This window comes from Amphiprion ocellaris, chromosome 22 (assembly GCF_022539595.1).
Source record: "Amphiprion ocellaris isolate individual 3 ecotype Okinawa chromosome 22, ASM2253959v1, whole genome shotgun sequence".
NCBI lineage: Eukaryota > Metazoa > Chordata > Actinopteri > Pomacentridae > Amphiprion > Amphiprion ocellaris.
Window position 1 is genome coordinate 7203698 of NC_072787.1, and position 19633 is coordinate 7223330.

General features: G+C 40.0%; 1 protein-coding gene and 1 non-coding gene across 3 annotated transcripts in view; one reads left to right on the forward strand and one right to left on the reverse strand.

The window, feature by feature from the left end:
- The window catches only part of pard3aa (par-3 family cell polarity regulator alpha, a), a 392129-nt gene that overhangs the window by 97281 nt on the left and 275215 nt on the right, over positions 1 to 19633 (forward strand). The window lies entirely within an intron of this gene.
- trnaw-cca (transfer RNA tryptophan (anticodon CCA)) lies at positions 489 to 560 on the reverse strand. Its single transcript has one exon. It is a non-coding gene; the product is annotated as a tRNA-Trp (tRNA).

Below are 19633 nucleotides of genomic sequence, written 5' to 3' on the forward strand. Positions count from 1 at the left end.
GTTGTAACTAAATAACCTGTCTATGCATAGGACATTTGCCTAAAACAGCAGTTTAGATGATGGACTCAGACTGCTCTGGACAGTTGTATCCATCTGTTAGTAGCATCACAGGACAGTAGACACCTTACTGCCCGGTAGGTATGACTGTGAAAATGATTATCACATTAAGACGCACAAAAGAGTCCTGTGTCACAGACAAAAACATGGAAGAGGGTCAGAGAAAAATGCAGACATTTGTTCTTTCATAGGAAATTATTTCAGTGAGACATAATGCAGTAGTATTATTTTACTCATGAATGACAGACGTGAAATTAATGGATAGATTTAAACTGTTAAACACAAGGCCTCTCAGATTTCTTTGGTGGAACATTTTATTCCCGCTGTGATAATTCTTTGAATGTTTCAGGATGAGACAGGTGTTTGGTAAGACGTTTACTTGTTGCTAACTCTATTGTGGAGCTTTTGTAAGTTGCGACAATGAAAAGCTCTGACCCTGACGTGATTTGAACACGCAACCTTCTGATCTGGAGTCAGACGCGCTACCGTTGCGCCACAAGGTCCTCTTTTATGAGTTTTAAACCATTCCTCCTGAGTGTTGCTCCATGGAATTTGCAACAGTTACAGAGTGTGGATGTGGAGGCAAAAGAGGAGCCAACAAAGCTTTCAGTGCACATTTTAAAAAGAAAGAGAAAAACTGTGTAGCTATATGACTTCTTGTTTTAAAAAAAATAAATCAGACTAGTGGTGGAGCTCAACATTTTATGAATTCACAGTGGTTCAAAGAAATAAACACTATTTAATGCATGAGAACTGTATGACATTTCCCCAATACATAAAGCCAAGATAACTACATTAAAGATGCAACCTCTTCACCATGAGTCATTAGTTGAGAGGCCTGAGGCTTAGTTTAAGAATGACCCCCATCTAGCCCTCTACCCCAAAATCAAGGTCTTATACAACTAAACTGTATTCTAAGTTTTTGAAAGAAAAATATTTTCTGCAGTGTAGTAGAAAGGGTTTCCAGTCTGAAGTAGACACAAAGTTCACTTTAGCAGGTGAAAAGGGAGGTTGACAGCAAAAGTCAGACACAAGATTTAGAACCAGAAGACCGGATCATGTCCTGTCTGGGACTGTTGTTCTTAGAAATAAATTTTGTTTTCACATGCTGTTAAAATGAAAATGTGATTAGGTTTAGAAAAAAAATGCATCGTTCACATTAAAATATGACCACTGCATAGCAAGTTTAAAGCTTAAGTGTAAGTTAAGCTTAAGTTAAAGTTTCTGGGGTGATGAATCCCATCCTGTTTTATATATGACTGCTTAGCTGGCAAACAAAAGTAATTCGTAAGATGTAAATGAAAATGCAATATAGTTATACAAGAATGTAATTTTTGTCAGGACCCCATTTAAATGCACTGCACATCCTTTGGTGTCATTTTTGAATGTTCAGGGTTATGCAATACACCTCTAAAAATCTGTGCTCAGGCACCACGACCCTGTAGCCAAGTGTTCACTGCTGGTGTGTTGGTAAACCTGGTGAATTTGAACAACTAGAAGTTTCTCTTATAAAATGTTGTGAAACTTACTACTTAGATTATTTTCATGTAGTTTTGTTGCCATAGCTAATGAGAAAAAATTTAATCATCCAACATGATACACACAAACCTGTGCGTACTGGGTGAAAGTCCTTACAAGGCTCTTTTAGATTGGAAAACATATATATATATATATATATATATATATATGCTATATATATAGCATATATATGGCAATATTTGATGCCTTGAGAACTGACAACTCTCAGTGTGCGAAACCTCACCAAACTGCAATGAAACAAACTGTATAGCATTGAAGAAATACAACCAAATATACAGAAATTTTGAAAGCACTGACATTAGTCTTTATTCTAAATTTTGCCAGGAGCCACATTGTTTGCTGTACTTGAATTTAGTATTTTCTTTCATTCTTCCTTTTTGGTTTTCCTCTCCCAGCTTCTCCTCTCATTCAAGCCCCGTCTTCCTCTTTCGTCTAAAATCTCTTGTTTTTGGCATGCAGCTACGAGTCCTCTCTTTTTCTCTATTTCCTTCTCCTCTCTCCTATTATTTCTTTTTTCTTTGCCTCATTGCTATTTTAATCTTGTATAAGTGCCTCAGTGTTTTTCTCATCATCATGGTGCAGGACAGTGGAGCATGTCTGTGGTCTGCTATTCCATAAACCCTTACAGTTGCCAGGCCAAGTACCATATTTGGCTGCTTCTTCATTCTAGCACATGTGCACAGAACATTATGATGTGTTAAATACATTCAGCAGCTGTTTAACTATTGCAGCCTACTGCTGTGTGTACTGAGAGTTCAAATGAAGCAGTTGAGAAGCAAGCCATAGCAAGTTGTTGAATTACATCTATAAGAGCCTGATGTTGCTTCAAGGCAAGAGATGAATATGTATTTATAAAATGATTAGTAATACAGATTCATTCAGATATACACACACACACGCACGCACGCATACACACAGGCATGCACACACTCAAGCATCCATCAAAAACACCGTGGCCTTCAATTGTGTCCTTATGCAAATTACCACATCATAGGTAAACAGTCCATTCCAGCAGTAACCTCTCTCTATAACAAATGGCTGGTTGCTGAAGGAGAGCTCGTATAAATACCTATTAGACGACCCAATTGTCTTACTGCCAGCTAAGGGATGGTGCCCTGGCTCACTAAATTGAGCCCTGAGTGGCATTCATCAGTGTCCATTGTCATTCTTCCTTCTGCCCCTCTCACTAGAGGTAATTTACTGGAGAATAATGCCAGCCGATCAGTCCACCTATGAAGAGGCAAGCCGTAGATTGATTAGCTCTACGGCAGTGCGGTGAGCCACACAGTGACTGAGATATTGTTATTCTCCGATATGAAACAGCTCTAATGGAGCTGGACAAGGACTGATGATCAGAGGGGATGGAAAGGAATAAGAAAAGTGCTTGAAATATTACTGTGACTCGTTTATTTAAGAGGCACATGTTGCACAATGAAAAGGTTGAGCTTCTCAGAATTGCTTGTCATATTTAGAGGGCAGGGAAGCAATAACGGAGGTTATTAGACTGACAGTCTGCCTGGATGCTTGCTTATTGCAGATGGCACTCTGGTGATGCCATAAACCAAATGTTAAAGCTGAACCAGACAGGTTTGCACATAGACTACTCTGAATGGCAGTGAGTCTGAAAAGTGATAAACTTCATGATGTAAGGCCTCTGTAAGGGTAGAGGAATAAGACCTGTGTTGTTTGTATTTTGTGTCTCATTAGTAATGATGAGTTCTAGACATTTCATTAAATATAATATGGAGATCTACAGCAGTCAGTGTCACTTAATTGGTACTGTTCAAACCAGGTTTTAAGTGCCATGCGTGTCTGTGTCTGTGTGTGTGTGTGTGTGTGTGTGTGTGTGTGAGAATCTATGTTGTGTCTGTGTAGTGATTACTCTGATTTACTCAGTAACTAAAGGGTGTGTTTGTATTTGAAGAATGCTTGTACTTCTGCACTGCAGTGCTCAATCAAATCAAATCCCTGATGTGCGCACATTCCACATTAAACCTGCTGGTTATACACATAGCCATTTAGGTGCACTAGCATTCACATGCAACACAAGATCCCCTTTATCATTTGACGTGAACACCCACACAGACATTTGAGAATAACAGTTGAACTTGCACCCGATCAACAAACCAACATTGCATTGCCCATTCCCTGGAGTTTGTCCTGCTTTATCCGTAAACAGCTCAGACAGACTCACCAGCAGTTGGATTTACATAGAAATAAATTCCACACTACAACCTGTTTCGTAAAGAGACATGCAGAATATCTAATGAAAGAGAAGCTTATTTTAGTGGCACTACAAATATTTGTCTTATTGTTTATATGTCAAATAGTCAATGGCATTCAAACTCATCTGTAGTACCACTTTATGACTGCGTCAGTGTGACACACATAGGCCAAAAAAAGAGGATAAATTACAAACAAACTTGATACATTGCTGAGTTGAGTTTGGACTGGTATGTGTTCACACAGGTATGCAGTCAAGACGAAACTGAAAATATCAAGGTAGAACTTTGTGTTCTACATTAGCTTACCTCCATGCTGTACATCAGCTATGTCAATAAATTAAATTGCCTCTAAAATGCCTCATGTCTTTCATGTTAATCATAACCTGAACAGGCCTTCTGTATGCTACTGAAGGAAGGTATGGTTGAACCGTGGCAGGTAAATGTACATTGTCTTCAACATGTATACCTTAACTCATTATTTTCATATGTAAGAGTGTTTTAATGTCTGCCTAACTGTAAAAAGGAAAGCCAAGAAAATCATGGTTTGCTGAGCCGTGTGTACTATTGTCCTGTTGGTACATTCTGGTTCTTTCTATGTGTCTTTCAGTACAATGGTTGGATGATTTTTCCAAAGCCGCCCTAAAGAGAGAGAGAAATATCAAAAGACAAGAGACAAAGTGAGAAAGAAAGAGTTTGTTCTGATGAAAGTGACAGTGACACCGGGCTTATTGCCTAGTCAAACACACACAGCCGCTGCCACACGCAGCCTGACCCAGTAATAGAGGCCAATGAAATCTGCTCATTGGGAGCAAGGGACCTGAACGTCGGCGCGGTAACTGAGCCGAAACAGTCTCATTCTGCTGCTGTCATACGCAGAAAATAGGCTGACTTCAGTCACAGTCGCGTGAGGCTCTGTGAGGTTCCTGCCACTTCTCTGTTTCAGCTGTGGCGACTGTGACACCGGGGATAAGAATTTATGCTTTTACACTGTGATACCCAAACGGATGTGACATGCAATTTCACCTGGAATGAACGCAAACTGTGTTTTTATGGAGTTGTACTTTTCCCGGCTTGTTTAATATCAAACCCACGTTCAGCAGGGAGGGGAAGGTTGAGCTTAAAGCTGAAAAAGATACAAACAGACCTGCATCCACCTCATAGATGGTGGATGGTATTTTTCATCGTCTTCCTTTGTTTCCCTGCCTGTAATCAGATTGTACTGTAATGAGGCTGTAGGGGAAGAGGAGAACAATTATGTGTTCAAAATGAGCTCAGCTCCTCTGTGGAAAGCTTTTTTCCCCTTTACGTGGCTGTGGGAGATGCTGCTTGGAAATAGCCCAGATTGCTCCCCACAGGCTTTTAACACAGCTCTCTTCTGATTGCTCTGTGTGATTGCAGATTGAATGTGGACATACACGTGATTTTGTACCATTTTGCCAAACAGAGCTAAAAACAAGGGTCTGGCAAACTCAAACTGCCTTTGTTTTGGGGACTGTCATCCCTATAGATCCAGATTTGGAGCAGGTCATCTATCTCTGCCACTTCCTCCATAATAAATATCACAGTTACCCGTCCAGTGTACCAGAGCACCTCATTCATCCCATTTCACAGGGGTTGTTCATGTCATGGATTATGTTGGGTTTGGAGATGAGCTACCACGGCCCTATCAGATGTCATCATCCAGCCCATCATCCAGTCTTAAGAGTCACATAACGTGTGTTTATGTGTGTGTTGGCATGCAGCAAGCCTTCTGTTGTGATCCCATGCAGTGCACTGCTAAAAGGATTTGCAAGCAGACAAATGTGAGCAATTCTCTGCAAATCAAATTGTGAGTAGGTTGACCATGTTTTTTACTATGCCACTTTCATACAGCTAGTTTACGCATAGCTCTGTGTATGTATACGAGTCAACCAGAAGTCCATTCATCGCTATGGGAACCTTCGATCTGGAATTTGTGCCGACTGTGTTGAAGTTCAAACATTTGTAGTGCTTGCCTACGATGACAGTCAAAAAAGAGACTAAATTAGTTTGCTTAATACATGCCAGCTTTGTAATGGACACCATGCATGCGTAGTGGTTCATCTGTCATATGTTCATATTCATGTCTGTCTGTCAAACCATTAGGCCACATTTTTATCCCAGACGGTGCTGCACATCATCAGTAAACTTTATTTGGCAGGCTAGGATCTTCACTTTCACTGTTGTGACTGAAAAAGAGTCTGAAACTTTACTTTCTTGGCTAAATTGAAAAGGCAGATGAAAGTAAACACAAAACAACAATGCTTTATGTCTGCTCTCTCCTTCCCTCTCCTCCTCCTCCCCTGCCATCTAGCTGTGTGTCTCGAGGGGTTTGGAGAGCCGAGGAAAACCCTCTTTTTTGGAAGCTTATCTGTCGTGCAGCTTGCCCTCATGCAAACACCTCACAAATGCCTCAAGACACACTAAAATTAACATAATTTCCAATTTGCCATGCTTTTTTTTCCAAGTTTTCTTCTACTTCTTTTTTTTTTTTTTTTAAAATGTCTACCACCGATTCTGCATCTAGTCAATGCCGCAGTAAGTTAACAGTAAAATAAATAGGCTTTTCTCAGGAGGAAGAAGCTACACAATCCCATTGTTTCTTCATCCTTTCAGTGGAGGCTTTTAATATCAAGTTCAAATTTGTGTATTTCTACAAAGCAACAGTATATACAACCAACTGCTTTGTCACATCTATCTATCTATCTATCTATCTATCTATCTATCTATCTATCTATCTATCTATCTATCTATCTATCTATCTATCTATCTATCTATCTATCCATCCATCCATCCATCCATCCATCCATCCATCCATCCATCCATCCATCCATCCATCCATCCATCCATCCATCCATCCATCTCAGTAATCAATTTCATATTGTTTTCTTAAAACCATTTCTTGACCACCTTGACTCTATGATATCAATGCAGGTCACTGTCTATTTGGAACGTTCAGTGCAACTCAAGGTCAAGATGTCTTTCACAAGAGTCTCCTTTTTTCATGATACGATTGACTTTAACAAGGTTGCCCAGCCTGTTAGCTGAAGAACACCCCCAGAGCATTACATACCCACTAACACGATTATCTATGGGCATGGTGTTTTGGGGTTAAATAGTTATTCTTTGTGTCACCAATTGAAAGCCAAATTTCTGTGTCCAAACAACTCCTTTTTTTTTATGCCAAACGCTAGTTTGTCTTGGAAAAATGGACTTCTCCTTGGTTGGCATCCATAGAAATCAGCCTTGTTCAGTGTCTGCCTTGAGTGATTGGTACCAGAACTTCACAGATTCATCAGGATGGTCTTGAATGGCAGCCACAATGCACAACTCTCTCTCAGTGATGGACCTTAATAGACTCACTGAGCTCTTTGGTTTTAACCGTGCCTGGAATTTTTTTCAGTTTTTAGTAAAAATAAAAAAAAGATGTAGAAATCATTTTAATGTATCATTACCATCTAATAATGTATTATTGGGTTTTTTTTTGGTCGTGTTTTTCCACATCATTTCTTCCACATAGAAGAAATGCATTGGTTCAATAAAAAAAAAATAAAAAATCACTGTCAATCAAAATTTGGCACGGTTTTGGATATTGAGATTAACTGTATCTGTAAATCTATTCATCGTATATATTATCATATTAAATAATTGACAACAACTCTAGAAAGTATGGTCTTTTCAGTCATTTTACCTGTAATGTAGGTGTACAATGGTCTCCTTTCCATCAGGCCTTTTCTGACTATTTTTCAATTCTTATAATTTTATTCTGTAGATACCTTTACATGGCCTATTTTACACCCTTTACTGGATATGTGTTCAGTTTCTTGAAGGATTCATATCTCACTTCTTTTCCTCTGCCATTCTCACTACTACACAGGATGTCACACTCTTTATCTTTCTCTCCCAGTTTTCCTCTGATTCAGTCCCTGTTTTTCTGGCTCTCATCTGTATTCTTGGTTCCATCACAATGCGGTTTTTACTCCTCTCCTCTCCTCTCCTCTCCTCTCCTCTCCTCTCCTCTCCTCTCCTCTCCTCTCCTCTCCTCTCCTCTCCTCTCCTCTCCTCTCCTCTCCTCTCCTCTCCTCTCCTCTCCTCTCCTCTCCTCTCCTCTCCTCTCCTCTCCTCTCCTCTCCCAGTAAGTGATGCTGGGTTGCCTGGATACTTGTTTTCCCCTCTATGTATGAGGGGGGTGGACTGGAGTTAAAGAGTGGATGGAGAAGGGAGAGGATGGAGAGAGGGAGCGACGAAAGAGGCCAGTAACATCACCACAGTCCTACGAACCCACTGAAGAGAGACGGCTGTAGGAAAAATGGGGAGAAAGAGGAAACAAAGGGGGATGGGGGCAGCTGTCAGTCTGTGACTGTGTCTGTGCTTGTTACAGTCCCTCCTTATTTATCCATTTTCCCTCTTTTTCAGACAGTTTTTCTACCAGCTGTATATTTGGTAGTACCACACAAGCCATGACAAAATAGCATAGCTTCATCCATCAGACTGTATTTTTCTTTGAATTATTAATTAATTTGTCTTTTGTGAAGTATTGATATAGGTAGTAAGAGAGTAGAACTTTATCTGTAGGTGAACTTCAGTATAGTAATACACACACGTGTGTGCACACACACACACATGCATGCTCACACAGATCTGTCTTGCTGCAGATTTTTGTATTGTGGCTCTCGCTCACCCCCTCTCACCCTTCATTTCTTCCTTCATAACAACCCGTGCCAGTCTCTGTTTCCAAGACAACCACTCCATCAGCCTCTCATGGCTTTGCTGCCAATGGTATTGCTGATGATTTGTGCGTGTGTGTGTGCGTGTGTGTGCGTGTGCGTGTGTGTGCGTGTGTGTGTGTGTGTGTGTGAAAAGTACTACAGTACTCTGTGTGCTCTTTTTCTCTCTTGTATGACATATTGAAGATCAAGAGTCAGTCAAGATTGAAAATTGATTTCTGATGTACTATGTCTAGGCTTGCCCTAAAAACACAGGTGCATCCAGGGATACATTAGGGAGTAAACTCATCAAAACTTTCCAGACTCATATACAAGCTGTAGCAGCATAACAATCATAATGTGTACAACTTACCAACATCACTGAGACTCAGAACAGAGTAAATAAACAGGGCATTTAGTTTTTTTCTGATAGTATGACTGAATATGTTTGACTTCTTGTGTTTATTCAGCTTTTTATTTACCACAGCTTTACTGGGTGAATCCCTTTTCACATGACCTTGGTTTTTATTCAGCTGTATTGCGTTTGCACAACATGCTCAAACCTCACATGGATTGTTTGTTTATATTAACACATCGTTCTCTCTGTGTCTTTCTTTACCTGTGCTGTCCTGCTGCTGCCTGCCATGTGTGTGTTTCTGATCCACCAGGTAAGTTATTTCATGCTCCTCAGTCTCAGTATTTGTCATCACCGTGTTCAAACCAGCTGGTCATGCAGGCGACATAGACCACACACACACACACACACACACACACACACACACACACACACACACACACACACACACACACACACACACACACACACACACACACACACACACACACACACACACCACACTGCTCCCACAATGATCAAAACTTCCCCTTTCCTTCTCCATCTTCTCCTGTCTAATTCTTGCCACAGTGATAACATTTCACGGGGTGAGTGTATGTTTTTATTTTTATGGGATGTTTGTTCATCCCCCTCCACAATAAAGCGCCCAGTGTGTGTTAGTGTGTGTTTGGTGGGAGACAGTGGTGTTGATGAATGGGCTGTCAGGTCCAGATCCAGATGGAGGCAGGCCTTGTCTAATAGGATTCTATGAAGACAGAGTTCCCAGTAGGGTGATGAGATGAGTGGCCACGGAGTCAGAGTAGGCTCAGTAGAGAAAGAAAGAGAGAGAGAGCCTCAGATGAGAGGCAGATTTGAGGTCTATAATTGTGTTTTTTATTTCACTCTCTTTCTGTCACTTTCCATTACATTTACTTGTGTTATAACTGTTAATTCTCTTACTGTATAGACTATTTGTTTTACCCTAAATCCGAAACTTAAAATAACCATCTTAACTGTAACCCTGGATCAAGTCTTTACATTTGAATTGAATGATTTAGATTATGATATATGTGTTTTGTCCCCAAAATAGATGAGAGTCCCCATAATGTGATTGCGTAAACAGATGCACTTTTCAGCATGAACACATGCACACATACATTCATTCTTTCAAAAAATACTTTCATTTCTTTTAAAGACTTATTTCAGCAGATTATTTCATTTGACATTAAATATTAAAAAAGGAAGACTTTGTCAAAAGTTTTGATCATTTCAGATTCCAGAGAAACAAATCAGGTTCATCTGAAGTTCACATAATTAAGAGTTATAGTATTACTGATACAGCGATTTGTCTTAAATTGAGGATACTGGAAGCAACAGTACATAAGAAATGGCAAGCAATTAATAGCTACTTATTTTACAGTCATTTTGTGAACAAAATCACATTAAAACAGGTTAGAAATGATTCACTGTATTAGGGCGACATGTATTCATGTATTCTTATCTTTCATACCTTCCTAAGTATTATAGTGGTAGTGGGTGTAGTATGTTGGATATCCATAGCAAATGTCTTTACTTGTAATTATAGGAAAAGCATTTAAACAATGACTGCTTAAGTGTCAATTGTTCCATATTCATGTGCAGGAACAGCTCAAGGACTCGCATGTAAATGAAATTCATTATTTTTATGACCCGTGCTTTTGGCCTTGTTACATGTCGAAGTTCCTCCTATGAAAACTGTCTGTTGTGATGTTGTGAATTCTTTAACTCTTTACTGAGGAACATAAATGTGTCAGATTTGATTTCTGCATAAGCCTTCAACTCCTGTAATTTGATGCTTCAAGCTCCATTTACTTTCAAAGAAGATGTGGCTTTGACTCCAGCTTTCTCAGTTTATTCTCTTGATCGCAATTACACCATTACCCTTAGCATTAAAATAACAATGATTTATTTCTATATGTAAGACGTTTCAGTTAAATCCAACATGCAGCAGGTTTTCAGATTTTAGTTATTTGCAAGACAGTTGCATTGATTTAACATATTAGGCTGTTTTCCAATATAACAAAGTATGGCATTTTGATGCAGTCTGTCTAGTTCAGAGGCACTAAAGGCCCTTATTATCATATCGGTGTCACCGATCAGTGTCAGTGAAGTTTCTTGAAATACAATGAAGTACCAACATCCGTTACATACTGAATGCTATGCACCTTTTTTCTAAGCTATTGGGGCTACATCCTCTTGTACATGCTCAAGAGAATAGAGACAAGATAAAAAGAATGAAGGATTCTTAAGAACAATATGAAACTAGCATGGGATTCATGACCTTGCTTTTAAGCAAGTTAAACAACTTGTTTCACAGCATAAAGCTCTTCTAATAAAATGACAGAAAACCATCTTACGGGTGTCATTGCTGTGCTCGAATTATATGCAGAATAGAGTGAAAGCTGTAATAATACCAGTGAAAGGAATGAAGAAAAGACGACCATAATGTATTCAAAATATTTCATTGTCGTTGGCACCTCAAATACCTGCCAGCAGGGTGAAAGCAGCGGCGCCTCTAAGTTTAAATTAGAACAGCACCTCGGAGACTGCAATCAAACAGAAAGTAGGAGACACTTTTGTTCAGCTTAACTTAACTTTATAAAAGCATCTATGTCTTTGTCTCACCTTGGTTCAGGTGAGAAATCTGAACTAAACAGTTTTTATCTATCTCATTTTTGCAGCTCTTTCTCACTTAGTCTTTGCCCCGTTTTAACCTAACGTTAACACAAGCTCTGTTTTGTCAGGTGTAATGTAACAGACACTCTGTGAACGTAAAAACATATGAAGTGGGCTTATTCTTGGAAGTCACTGTAACCCCTTTGTTTGAAATGAGAGCTTTCCTCAGCCCATCAGAACTACAGTAACAATGCGTCTTATTCACTTTGAATTGGCCAGTTTGAGGTTCCACTGCTTGGGTTCACTTTGCTGTTTCTCTCGTACGCACACACATACACACAGTCTCTTTGTCTACATCTCTTCCTCCATCTCATTTTCCTCTAATTGATGGATGCTGTCTCTCACCCCTCATTCAGCCTCTCTGGCAGCTTTTAAGAAGCTTTTGATGGGAGCTCAGAGGACAACCAGCACCGTCTTTCTTTCCCTTTCTCCTCCTTCAAGCTAACATCCTTCAATGGGTCTCTTGAAGACCTTTGTATAAGTGTTCGAGAGAGAGAGACAGAGGGAGAACCAGCTGTGAAGTGTGCTAATAGGCTCGCCCGGCCCGATGTCGCTGTCTTGCACGGTCACCACTTCCATCTCCTCCCCGCCGCCCTCGTGCCCGATGGGAGCTCAGGCAGCCTTCTCAATGAGAAAAAAAAGAAACACTCAGGCATTGTTAGCTGAAGAAAGAGAGAAACAAGACGAAGCAGAGAGAGAAAGAGAGAGCTGGGGAGATAGAGAATGACTCTATGTACACCCAGTATTACAACTGTTTCATTGCTCCTGTCTGAATCCAAATTTGGTTGATTATATTTAATGTTAAAATGCTTGGTTTCTGTCATATTAGATTCCTCTTATAGTCAACATCATTTCCTCATCACCTCCATATTTGATGTATGTAGCCCTTTTCAGACTCTCAACACATGACATTGCTTCTTTATCAATCTGTTAATGTGATGGCATTCTGTCTTTCAGACATAGGTCACTTTTACATTATTCTTCATTCAGAAGTACTCACCACAGTGATGGAGAGAGCTTCAGTACATGTGTGAAATGTGTCATACAAGCATGATTGCACAATACATTAAATGAGGTATAATACAAAATAAATGCAAATAGTAGCAGCTTATCAAACTGTTAAAATGAGCAATATCTATACTAGTTCATTTATGATGCAAAAAAATTATGTCTGTGTGTGAAAAGTAAAAAAAAAAAAAAATATCCCAACAGCTGTGATGGAGCTCAGCCTGAGGATGAGCCTTCTGAAGTGAAGAAAGGTGCACTGTGTCATGAACTTTCAGATCCTGTCTCCATGTCAGGGATAATTTAGAATGACATGTAATCAGTGAAGTTACACTTATTGTTTTTATTTGGAACCTGCTGCTGTCTGATGCTGTAGTTAGTTAATAAACTCAGAGGAAGTTACCTACAAACAACTGGAAGCAAGAAACTAAACTTCACGTCCTGTTAGCCTCTTTGTCAAAACCTGGATTGATGGTGGGCCTCATTAACCCCTTGACGCCTGTTGTCACGAATTTACATCATACCATTTTCATTCTGACTGCAGCTGAGATAGCGTATCCATTAGAGATCGACCGATTATGGGTCGGGCCGATTATCGGTGCCGATATTTGGACATTTGACGTATATCGGCATCGGCCTTTTTTTAATCCGACTGGCCGATATGAAGAAACCAATTTAAAACTGGGTTATTTCGGCTCAGGTGCAGCCGCGCCTCTTTCTCTCCTGCCTTCTGTCTCCAGCACTATCCACCCCGCACCCTCTGATTGGTTAAGCTGTCCTCACGCACACACAGCAGAGAGGGAAAGTTTTCTCGTGTGAGAAGCTCCAGAGAGAAAACACGTGTCGAAGGTAAATGCAGAAAACTCTTCCAAAATTGTAATACACATCCCAGCGCTCTAGATCTCACAACTACTACTAACGTTACAGTGAGCAGCAGAATAACGTAAGAGCGGAGTAAACATTAGCGGCAGCTCTGCTAACTTGTATTACCTCCTGACATGTCTGTGAATTACTTAATCCGCTGCGTAATCGAACAAAGCGGGAAGATGAAGCGTCGACGAGTCTCCCTTTAAACGTGTGTCAAAAGTGCGGTTTTTGAACTTTCTACCAGTTTTTGAATCGTGTTGATCGACCAAGTAAAACCAGAGTTATGATCAATAACGCATTTCGTGCGTCATTGTATGGTGAACGGCTAAACGGGAGATTCTGTGAAGCCTTCTGTAGCCGACACAAAAACAATCAAAGAAACATCAGGAGGAGTGACGTGTGAAAAACAAACAGTTCTGAGACTCCCTGCTGGAAGCACCTGGGACAAAGACGCTCAACAGTTGCAGCGGCTGGAAGATGGGAACGGCCGTACAGACACGATCCCAGTGAGAGCGTCTCTGTGTTACTAGTAAGAGAGTGGAATATTTAAGAAATACACAGAGGAGAGATGGCCAAAGTGCAGATATGGAACTTTCTATCATTTTATTTAGTCAGGGGATAGTTATAACTCTTTGGGAGAGCAGCACGTCCTTCACTGGCTTTGGCCACAGATCACTCTCTCTGCCAGACACAGAGAAGACACAAGATGCACAGAAAATGAAGACTTTGCTTCAGATCTAAAATAATAATAATAATAATAATAATAATAATAATAATAATAATAATAATAATAATAATAATAATAATAATAATAATAATAATAATAATAAACTTATTCTAGCAATGGAGAACACCAGGACTGCAGATTCTCCACATGGTCCTAAATGGTAAATGGTCTGTATTTATATAGCGCTTTACTGTACCTGAAACGATACCCAAAGCGCTTTACATTATACATCACATTCATCCATTCACACACTGATGGTAGAAGCTGCCATGCAAGGCATTAACCACAACCCATCAGGAGCAGTTAGTGGTTTAGTGTCTTGCTGAGGGACACCTTGACATGAGCTCTCCGGACCAGGATCAAACCGGCAACCCTCCAGTTACAAGACGGCCACTCTACCCACTGAGCCATAAAGCCCCTTTTCTATTGTTTTTGCCATTGTAGAGACTGTGGTGGACAGAAAAAGTTTTTTGGAGTGGCACAAATTCATTTATGTAAAATTTTATTGTGACTCCTGAAGATTTTGTAAAATAGTTGTGCCAAAGCGCCTAAAAATTTCCTGCATTTTAGTGCAAATAGTGGTATATAACTGTGTTGACTGCTAAATTTGCACATTATTTTATGACAAACAATTTATATTTGCATTCTAAGTTCTGAAAAGGATTCTTTACACATGTTTATGGTGTCCACAGTAAAAAAAATCTAACTTTTTCCTACTCAGACTTTGTATTTTTTCTGCAATTTTAGGTCGTGTGTTCATACATTATATCAAAAATGTATAAATAATTGTAGAATCATACAGGTGAGGTTGTGCTGAAAAAAGGACACCAAGCAAAGCAAGATCAGCAGTTTTTAAGGTGAAATATAAAGGTAAAATCAGAATTAGTCAAAAATGGACCTCAGTCAAATAGTCCCCCCATATTCCTAAGGGTTAAAACAAAGATAAATCATTATAGTTATATTTAAATTTTACTTTATGTACTGTGGAAAAATTTCAGGGAGGTATTTATTTAAGCTTTTATTCAACTTTATAAGAGATGCTTCTGAGTCTAGGAAATCCATGCACTTCTGGAGCTATTATTTTCTATTTGTTTGATTAAATAAACATGCTTTAGGCATTTAAATGAAGTTCAGTGTTTGCATTATTCAAAATTTTTTAAGCAAATTTTTACACTTTTACTGCAAATGAATATCAGCTCCAAATATCGGTTATCGGCCTCCTCTAACTACTAATAATCGGTATCAGTATCGGTCCTGAAAAACCCATATCGGTCGATCTCTAGTATCCATTCCCTCAATGCCGGTTTGTGCATATTCAATACGTACCTGGGAACCTTGTGCAAGCACTGGTTTCTCGTAGGACCGGTCGGAGTGTGACCTAATTAACACACACAGATCATGCTGTTTTTGACTTTCCCTGTGTTAGCCTCCCTTGGCATGACTCAATGAACTCATCTTTCAATTCAGTTGTGCTCATTTCATTAGCTTTATTGATATGACTGCTGATCAGAAACAATATTACCAAACAGTATGCATTTCACTAAAAACAGTTTATGTACTCACACATCATATTGACACTACTTACAATGAAATGATCAACGCTGTCTCCCAAAAATTACTTTCTGAAACATGTAAACTGCGTACTCATTTACATTTCGAAAACCAACACAATTTTGTTTGCGAAGAAGTGTATTTTGTAACCTAATGGCATGACTGTGATGTAGCAGGAATTTATCCAGTTTAAAAGAGCCACAAAATCTGCAAAGTACGTATAGAGGCATAATTCAGCAGCACGACTATGGCCCAGGAGACTGGAGTCCACATCTCATGTGGAACCGTTATTCTTGAGTTAAGTTCATGCTTTCTTGTCCACAAGACTACTGTAACATGAATTTTGTTGTCCATCCAAATCATCTGTGTACGTCCGCATTCAGCCCAAAATCTGTGACTGTGCAAACTGTCTGGAAGCACACTGACTGCACACGTTCCAGGGAAGCAAGTGTGTGAGACGATTCTTTGTCATCCACACCTTTGTGGTTCATCATTTAAAGAGTTGCAATTGAAATAGTTTCTTTGGCTTTGGAGGTGCTTCGATTTGTACATGCTTTCTATGAACAAAGCCCAAACCCAGTAGGAAGTCCTTATTTCACCAGAAATCCTGGGCTATGTCCACCTGCTATGGTTGGTACACCTCAGGAATAATAAGATTAGCACGATGCTGCAGCCCAGTCTGTACCCCGCTGCTGTATCCTGTGAAAAGTGCAAAATCACAGCCTTTCAGAAACATCTACGAGAGCCTTGTATGTTTTTCTGTTTTCAATATAAAGGGACAATGTGACCATCCACATAGCAGACTGACTCGTACCTACTGTAATTTGAAATGAACTGTGTGTGCGTCTACTTTCTGCTTTCAAAGTCCACATTGGTCTATGCACACAGAAGCAGAAAGCATGAATGGGCCCTTAGACATAACTTTTGTTTTCATGTGTTGTTTACTTTCAGTGTTCACATGCTGTTTGTTAAGGTTAATCACCAAAACTATGTGGTTACATTTAGGAAAATAGCACAGTTAGCGTCAAACTACAACCTTTAGCAACATGTTTGCAGCTTCTCTACAATTTCTGGGGTTACCAGGTTGATGAAATCTGCCCCTGTCTAATATGTCTAATATATATATAGTAGGTAGACTGAAGAGAATCGTAAGAAGCAGTAAAATAAATGGCCAAAAAATGTTGGTTTGAAATGTATTTGTGATATGTTACAAACAAAAGAATGCAGTTCTTATGTATTGGATTCTAATTTTTGGGGAACAGGGCTGAAATTCTATGCACTGTTTGACTTGTCGAAATAATACGATATGAATACCAACATATGGCCTATATTACGGACTATTTCTCTTGAAAAGCAGGTACTACTTTGTCTTTATCACCCTCTGTCGATCTTCATCCCCTCCTCCCATAACACCCCGTTCCCTCCACCACCCACACTCAATATTACAGCACTAATACTGCCACTTCATGTGCAAATATTTGAGTCTGCTGTCAAATCCCTAATCACACTGATCAATCTCCCAGATATTACCGTTCAACTGAAGGCCTTTGGACAACCACATTGATTTTGCCGTTTTTCTTGACATATCCCTTCCCCACGGATATATCAAATCAAAGCTTTTTTAATATTTAGTAAATATTCTCTTCATCCACTCTCAGGGTGACAAGGGAGGCTTGTCTCATAAATCTGCTGAAGTTGGATTGCTATCACACAGCAATAACTGGCAACGTTTTTCTCTTGCCTTGAAAACCTTTCATGGAATCCTAGCTTTACTTGATGCCAGATTTTGCCCTTTTCACACACAAATGCAGCTAAAATGCCAAGAATTCAGATCACATTCTAATCGTGCCTGAAAGTGCACCAAAATAACAAGCTTGAAATGTTTGAGGGTAGAAAACAAGAAATGTCTGTAGCCTGCATATCATCAGGCTAATTAGGCAGAGCCAGGCATTCTAAATGCATAGCTAATGAGCGCCTTCTCCATCTCTGCCGGGATCACCCGGCACGTCTAATGGTCACATAAATTCTCATTTATAGGTCATAATCTGTCATTCATGTACATGGGCTCCCCCAATTAGAGACTTGGGCCCTTCAGACTGATGCGTCTCTGGGGGATTCACAGCTCTGGTACACTGGCATTCACACAGCCCCATTAGTGACAAACCCTGACCTGGCGTCTCAGTTGACCCCAGAGGACTATGGATAACCTGGCTCATAAATGACGCTGGTCTGGGGAATGGTTCCAGGTGCTTGTTGTGAGTATCCTGTGTGTCTGTTTCCATGTCTGTTGACTGAAGTGGTACGGGACTGGCAGGACACCAGCATTGAATCTTTGACATGAAAAGCAGGAGCCTGGTTTGACCGTGCTTCTTCTGCTGCCATTTGCCATTCTGCCGCTGCCATTTTGCTGGACAATTACCATTGTATTATGAATTGCCAAAATATTTGTATGAAGCATGTGGGCCGAATTAGAATTGTAAATAGATCATAAACCTGGACTGCATTCTGCTTCACGTTAATTAGGAGACAAAATGTGAATTGCCAGTGAATGGGGACATTTAACTTCTTCCCAGTGGAATCACCTAAAGGCCAAACAGTCACTTTCTCGTGACCCCAGCAATGCTGTGTGAGTTTGTCCCTAGATGCAGGAGATGCGGGCATCCAGCTATTGAAGGGACTTGTTGTCTTCCAGAAAAGTCTGGGGTTTAAAACTTAGACTCACATTTTAATTAACTACTCACAGCCATGTCCTCTCGAAGCAGTGAAAGGAAAACAGAACATGTGCAGTTTTGAGGGGTTAGATCATCCCTGAAAAACAACAGCTTCCTCCTTGTATGTGTATTTGTCATTGCACCTTAGCTTGGCAGAGATGCATGAAGTATTATACTGCATTATTACTACTGCAACCGGTGAGACGAAGGGGCCATTTATCCATAAACCTCTGCAAGAAAACTGAACTGACACACCAGTTTTATCTTCACCAGAAATATCTTGTCAGGCTTGCACACTACTTTGGAAAACTTCTGAATAGCTTCATGCTATTGGATGTCTTTTGAAGATAATGGAAATACATGCATGTTTTGTTGTGAATTTGCATACTTTACTTGTAGTGTTCATTCATCTATTTTTGTTGAAATTCTTTCCACCTACATGTAATAGCAGCTGTACCAAAACAAAAGACGGTAGTCCCATTTGTTTAGCATTGTGCCTTAGTAAAAATAAACTGCACACGGACCTTTTCATATTAGATGAGTAGATTATCTCTTTCACAATCGCTCTCATGTTGCTGCCATGCACTTACAATACCTGCAAAAGTATGTAGATTAAAAAAGAACCTGCCTCTACAGTGAGTCACTGTGTCAGACAGGGCTAAAGTCAAGTTAGCTTTAATGGGAAAAAAAGGCCAAGCAAAGCAGAGAAAATTGAACTGCCCACGCTGTGATGACCTCCGGACGAACCCGGCTTGTTAGCCCTTGTTGACCCATTCCACATGCAGTACGCGTTGCTGTTGCTTTTCCAGGAAGTCGATTTGGCTGCTTTCAGCGTCAGCTTCCTCTGGAGACCCCTCTATTCTCCATGGTATGTCATCGTAGTCGCATTTTGTCTTTCTCTCACTCTTTCTCCCCCTCCTACTCTGTTCATACTGACTTTCTATGGTTCTTAGAAAAAGATCTCAGAGAGACTTCAAAGTGCTATTTTATTGAAAAGGAAGGCAAGGAGGCCATCCCACTCCTGTCATCCCTGTCAAATGGTCAGTGCACATGGTTTGCTGCGGAAAGGAAGCATGTCTGATATCAGCACAGAAAACAGATAAAAAGCACAAGAAAAGTAGGAGAGGCAACCAGCTCACAACCCCGGCTTGTTATTCAGTTACACAGCAGTCTGCATT